Genomic DNA, 6,546 nt, shown 5'->3' with positions numbered 1-6,546 from the left:
TATATATCACCAGGCAACTTTTCTTCTCACATAGAGTAAATACCCACCAAAGTTTTACTCATTGGGAGGATCTTCTCTCACCATAATTGTTAATTTTTAATGTTTATTTATTTTTGAGAGAGAGAGACAGAGAGAGAGAGAGTCAAAGAAAGAGGGAGACACAATCCAAAGCAGACTCCAGGCTCTGAACTGTCAGCAGGGCTCAAACTCAAGACCACAATATGAGTTGAGCCAAAGTTGGATGCTTAACCAACTGAACCACCTAGGTCCCCCTCACCATTATTTTTCAGAGAACATCTGTGATGTAGCAGTAGCCCATTTTTGGTCTTATGCCTATACATAAACTCATCCATTAATCTAACTTAGATTTTTTTTCCGTCTTCTGTCATTGGGTCATAAGAGACTCCCCATGTAGCCATAGGTATTAGTTCTGGGAGAATTACTGACTTAATAGTGACGACATGGGATCTGGACTATCTATTTATGAGATATAGTAGCTTTTGTTGGACTTGCTTATTCTTGATCCAAAATATACCAATTTTTCATCGCATAGTGGAATGCTACTTCACCCTCCAGAAGTAAGGGAGTCAGCCTTTTATACCTCCATATCTACCAGTCATTGGCAGACTCCCATGGATGTTGCATGCCTAGAGTAGGGCAGATTCCCAGCTCCTTTGGCTGTAGGCACTTCCTGGATAGGGCCTCAGATGTGCTTTGTCCATAGTCAACACTCCTGGCAGCTGAGGGAATGAATGCCTTGGTCTTGAAGAGAAGTCTTCATGGTGCTTCACAGAAACCATTGCACGTATTTTAAGGGATAATACTGAATGAGATAAGGCATAGGTAGTGAGGGAATGTTGGTAACTCTGAACTTTGCTTGGGGTCTGAATACACAATGAGTTCTTTATTTATATATGTAAGAAAATGCTTTAATGAAAAGTTAGGTCCAGAACTTCTGTTTCTATCTACATGTCTAAGTGTCCCTCATAAATGGCCTGTTGAATGTAGATAATTGACTGTCTCAAACTACATAAAATGTCATCCCAGAATCTTTTAGACATCATAATTAAGGAAGGCCCTCATAGAATAGCTAATGCAACTCTTTTATTTCTCAGAATAGGAAACTAGCACATAGGTGCAGTGGATCTATATGTTGTTACCAAGCCTTAGTTTTCTACATCTATAAATTAGAAATAATAATAGTTGCTACTCATAGGTTATAACCTCTTCTAGAACATGATGGCTCAGAAGGATCCAAGTCCATGTTGCTAAAAAGTGAATAGAGAGGGCATTTCATCTTAAGCAATAGGGTTAGAAGTCTTTTAATTTATGCAATCCATCATATATCTATAATTGTTACTTCTAAAAACATGACATTTCAATATGAGACTTTATTCATTCATTCAGCAACTCTTTATTGATGCTTCCTCTGTACCAGGCACACTGCCAACCTGCCGAAATTCAATAGTTAAGAGAACTCTCTTTTACAAATCTTACAGTCTAATTGGATGGGTTCATATTTATCAAATAATCATAAAGTAAATAAAAGCTTAACAGTTGTAATAAGTGCTCTGAAAAAGAGAAATGTGGTTCCATAAATATGCATAAAAGTGGAATTGCCTTAATCTTGGATGTCATTGGTGATTTTGCTAAAGTAATGTCTATTGCAGGGAGATACAAAGCATTAATAGCATTAATTGGATGAAGAAAATAGAAAGGAATACTCAAGGCAGAGGGAACAATACATGCTGAGACCTTTTGGCAGAATAAGACATGACACAAATGAAGGGCAAAACGTGTATTCTGGCTGGAGTAGAGAAAACAGATACGTGCAGTGTAGTGGGACTGGTTAGCAAAGGCTGGATCATACAGGGTTATGCTCAGTTTTGTCTTTACCCTGACAAAACTCACCAAATCACTTTCAGTAAGGAAGGAGGTAATTAGATTTGCATCTTTAAAATGTCCCCTAACTTCCCTGTAGAGGTTGGACAGGCAGCGGACAAGATTGGGTGGTAATGGGTAGTTTTGGGATCATTGTGATTATTCTGATAAAAGATGACAATAGCATAGACTACATTCAGCTCATGGAATTGGAGAAAGTGGATGAATTTGAAAGGTATTCAGTCAATACCATGGACAATACCACATGCTACATTCCATATGGGAGAGAAGATAGTCATTAGGGTTTTGCTTACCATACTGAATGGAAGAAATGCAAAGACAGACACGTATAAACATTTCCAGACAGGGGCATTTGGGTGGTTCAGTTGGTTGGTTAAGTGTCAGAGTTTCATGAGCTCAAGCCCCACATCTGATTCTGTGCTGTCAGCACAGAGCAAGCCTGCTTCAAATTCTGTCTCCCTTTCTTTCTTCCTCTCCCCCACTCATGCTGTGTCTCTCAGTCTCTCAAAAATAAATAAACATCAAAGAAATAAAATAAACATTTCCAGGCAGAATGTGATTAAATATTTAATGAGTTTACTTATAATCAAAAAGAATTTAATAAATTTAGATACCTAGTCTTCAACATTGTCCTTAATTTTGGAATTGTAGATCACGTAAGAAATTGATGAAAGTTATGAAACCTCTGTCCAGACTAAAAAAAAAAAAAAAAAAAAAAAAAAAAAAAGCTTTCCCATTGACTTATGATTTTGTATGTATTTTTTGAGTCAGCTTCATCCATGTTAACTTCAATTCACATGTAATTTATGCAGTCTGTAGGTCTGAGGCAAAACAAGTTCTATCAAATCTTTATTCTCTAATTTGTACCCTGTCACTTCACTTGCACACTGCACCGCACAAAGGTGGAAGATAGGGAACATGACTTCACACAGCTGCTATAGCTATCCATCCATTTTGCATTTTACTGTTGGTTAACAGATGAGTATCTAGTGGGCACTTGCAAAGCACTGTCCTAATTCTCACAGGGAATCTCAAAACATAAAATGCTCTCTGGAAACCCATGCGAAAGTACATTAATCCTTAATGACAGAACCGAACACAGGGGTTACTCTGGCACTACCATCAGGAGGAAGAAGCTCTCCCTCAGAGAAAAACTGCCTTCTGTCAGCTCCTCTTTGAGTTGCTGACTTCATGTGGTCTTGGGGGTGGGGGGCAGATAATATAGTTCTCTCCCCAGGAATAGAATCATTTGGATGCAGCTGCATTTGATAGAGAATTGCTGACTTAGGATTTGATTACATGATGAGCATTTTATAAACACTATATATAGCAATTATAGACACTACATGATGTATACACATGAGACATAAATTATATGCTAAATCAGCTTCTGTGCCAATCCAGAAATAATGAAAAGGAGAATAAGTGCTTAAATTGTAGCTGGCAGGCTTGGAAGGAAAAAAAAATTAAACCACATACAAAGAGATACTCTATCACTTTCTCCAGAGAGTCTTTTAAAAGTATACAAGTATCTATGTGTCTCAGGCAGTTGAGTATCCACCTCTTGATTTCTGCTCAGGTGATGATGTCATGGTCATAGGATTAAGCCCCAGGGTGGGCTCCACACTGACTGTGGAGCCTGCTTAAGATTCTCTCTCTCTCTCTCTCTCTCTCTCTCTCTCTCTCCCTTCCCTCTTTCCCTCTCTCTGCACCTCTTCCCTACTCACTCTCTCTCTAAAACAATTTTTAAAAATTTATATACATACATATATATGTATGTATATATGTGTGTGTATATATATTTATATAATCTAATATGAAAACTAACCATCCTCTGGAGTTTAGAGAGAAGTTTGATGAAGTTCAAAGATTTTTTTTCTATTTCTCTCATTCAAAGGTAATAATTCCACATACATACTGAGTACTTATTACTTGCAAAATATGCAAGACCCCATGCTAGTACTTTACATACATCATCCTATTTAGTGCTTCACGGTCACACTATGAGCCAGGTACCATCGTAAAACCCATTTTTACTGAGGACTAAACTGAAGATCAGAAATGTCACATAAGTTTTTCAGTGGGAATTCACTGTCAAATGTCAAACCCCATAATCAAATCCAGGTGTGTCTGGCTTGGACTGCCCAAGCACTGTCTTATTGACCATTTCATCTAAACCACACTTTCCTCCTAAGTGTCAATAATGATGAATACTTTAATATCCAAATCAGCTGTCAGTCTTTTTTTTTTCCCCAATCATCAGTCATTCTTGTCATCAGAGTAAAACAACTATCAAAGATGTGTTGAACCATTAAAAACTAAATTACAAATCTTCTTTCAGGGGCACCTAGGTGGCTCAGTCAGTAAAGTGCCTGACTCTTGATTTTGGTTCAGTTCATGATCTCACAGTTTGTGAGTTCCACCTCCACATAGGGCTCCTCACTGACAGTGGGGAGCCTACTTGGAATTCTCTTTCTCTCACTGCCCCTCCCCCACACACGTGTGCATGGGCCTGTGTGGGTGTGCTCTCTTTCTCAAAATAAATAAACAAACATTAAAACAAAACACTCTTTCAGGACCATCGTAATTGGAGGACACAGAAAACCTCACCAGGTAATACCCAAATATGAAGAGCAGTGTAATCTAAGTCATCATGTTAGAGTCTTATCAATGCTTCTTTGGTAATGGGAAAGGTAGACTTACTTGGGACCTAGAGAAAATCCTCAAAAAATGAAAATACTGCCATAGTTATTTCCTAAAAATACTAACCTGGAGCTTTTCAAAGCAGAAATATAATCACACCAAGTAGAAATACGCTCTTGTGTGAAAAGTTTCTTCTTAGTGAATCTCAGTATTTGGCCTTAAAAGCAAGTAGGACGGCTGCACTAAAGAAATAATGGAAGTCCATATTTGGAAAGTGGCTGAGTTAGGTGGTCAAGCAGTGATATTTTCAACATCTAAGATCTGTACTTTTTTCAAAGCTAAACTCATTGCTACATGGTTACATAATAATTTCTAGAGGTTGTGGGGCGCCTGGGTAGCTCAGTCGGTTGAACATCCGACTTCAGTTCAGGTCATGATCTCACACTTCATAGGTTTGAGCCCTGTATCGGGCTCTGTGCTAAAAGCTCAGAGCCTGGAGCCTGCTTCAGATTCTGAGTCTCCCTCTCTGACTCTCCCCTGCTCACACTCTGTCTCTCTCTCAAAAAAAAAAAAAAAAAGCATTAAAAAATAAAAAACTAATATCCTTATAAAAATAACTTCTAGAGGTTGTTAAATTGCAGTCAGACAACTCTTTTTTCTTCCTGTCTGAAAATATATTTGATGAAGAATAAGAAGCATACAAGTTTTTCCTTGTTTTTCCGTGTCAAGTGTCAGTCACATCTACATGGCTACAAATAATCCCTCACAGTTATCCTGTAACCTTGATCCAGATTACATAACCCGGAAGTTAGTCATTAAACTGACTCAAGTCCAAGGCTTATATGTTTAAATTCAGAGCTCGTTTAAGAGCAGATACTTCCTCAGGAAGTTTAAAAACATTTTCATTTGAAGATCCCATGTTTCTTAAAAAACAAACACACAAACAAACAAACGTGGGATGGATGTGTTTTAGCATTCTAGCACATTCATATACAGGAGTAATTGTTCCTCTTTCCCTAAATCCAATGTAATCAGCAGTCTAAGATGGTTCCATAGCTGTAAACACTCATATTTATATAATAAAAATACCCGTAACATTGCTTTCTACAAGACCAAGAAGGTGCATTCCTGAATAATCTTCAGATCTTCAGCTGGATGATCATGATGCTCTTTTGATTGTTCAGTCATGCATTTAAGGGCATTTAGGACCCCCACACAGTCAGGGTTCTGTTCTTGTTCACATTCATTATCCTGGTTCCATAAAAAAAAAAAAAGTTAGATGCTCTAAAAAGTGTATAACGAAAATAAAATCATGCCCAGTGGTTTTTCCACCCTGATGCCCTTTGGCAGTCTTCATTTATAATCACACCACTTCTCTTAAACTGTGTCCCATCCTTGCACTTACTATACTATGCTTTTTTGTGCCATTCATGGAATTTGCCTATATTGGCATTCTCTCCTGATCCACAAATCCATAGAGGAGTCCTTCTGTGCTAATATACTACAGAAATATGGTGGAGTAAATGTCTTTAATAGGACCAATTCCCTTCAAGAAAATCCAATACCCAGAAATTCGATTCACCAAGCTGATATTTCAGAAAGAAAGAGGTTATTAATAAAACCCCAAATACCCAAATAACTTTGTGAAGGAAGAAGCTGTCTGGTTATTCAACATATCTCCTTGTCCAGTTACTCTGGTAGTAGAAGTTTAGCCACTATTTATTGAGTTCTGTGAAATAAGTAGTTATCTCCAACTTGAAGGTTAAGAAGCCAAGGGTCAGAAAATTTAGGTGATTCGTTTACATCAAGAAGAACTAGGATTAAAACCATGTCTGTTTTATTCACAGAGTTCTTTTTTTGTGTGGTAACTTTATTTTTTATTTTTTTAGAATATAACACTATTTTTTTAACATATGCAATTATTTTCCATCATTTACAATACAGTAGTTACAATGACACTCCAAATGGATAAGCAAAGTAAAAAATCAGAACCCCAACTTC

At 37.4% G+C, this 6,546-nt stretch overlaps 1 protein-coding gene across 3 annotated transcripts in view; it reads left to right on the top strand.

Moving 5' to 3' along the window:
- GRM5 (glutamate metabotropic receptor 5) overlaps window positions 1-6,546 on the top strand; it is a 528,959-nt gene that overhangs the window by 346,999 nt on the left and 175,414 nt on the right. The gene's annotated exons all lie outside the window — the stretch shown is intronic.

This window comes from Suricata suricatta, chromosome 11, assembly GCF_006229205.1.
Source record: "Suricata suricatta isolate VVHF042 chromosome 11, meerkat_22Aug2017_6uvM2_HiC, whole genome shotgun sequence".
In the NCBI taxonomy this organism is placed as follows: Eukaryota; Metazoa; Chordata; class Mammalia; order Carnivora; family Herpestidae; genus Suricata; species Suricata suricatta.
Note: the sequence above shows the minus strand (reverse complement) of the source record. Positions and strands in the feature narration are given on the sequence as shown.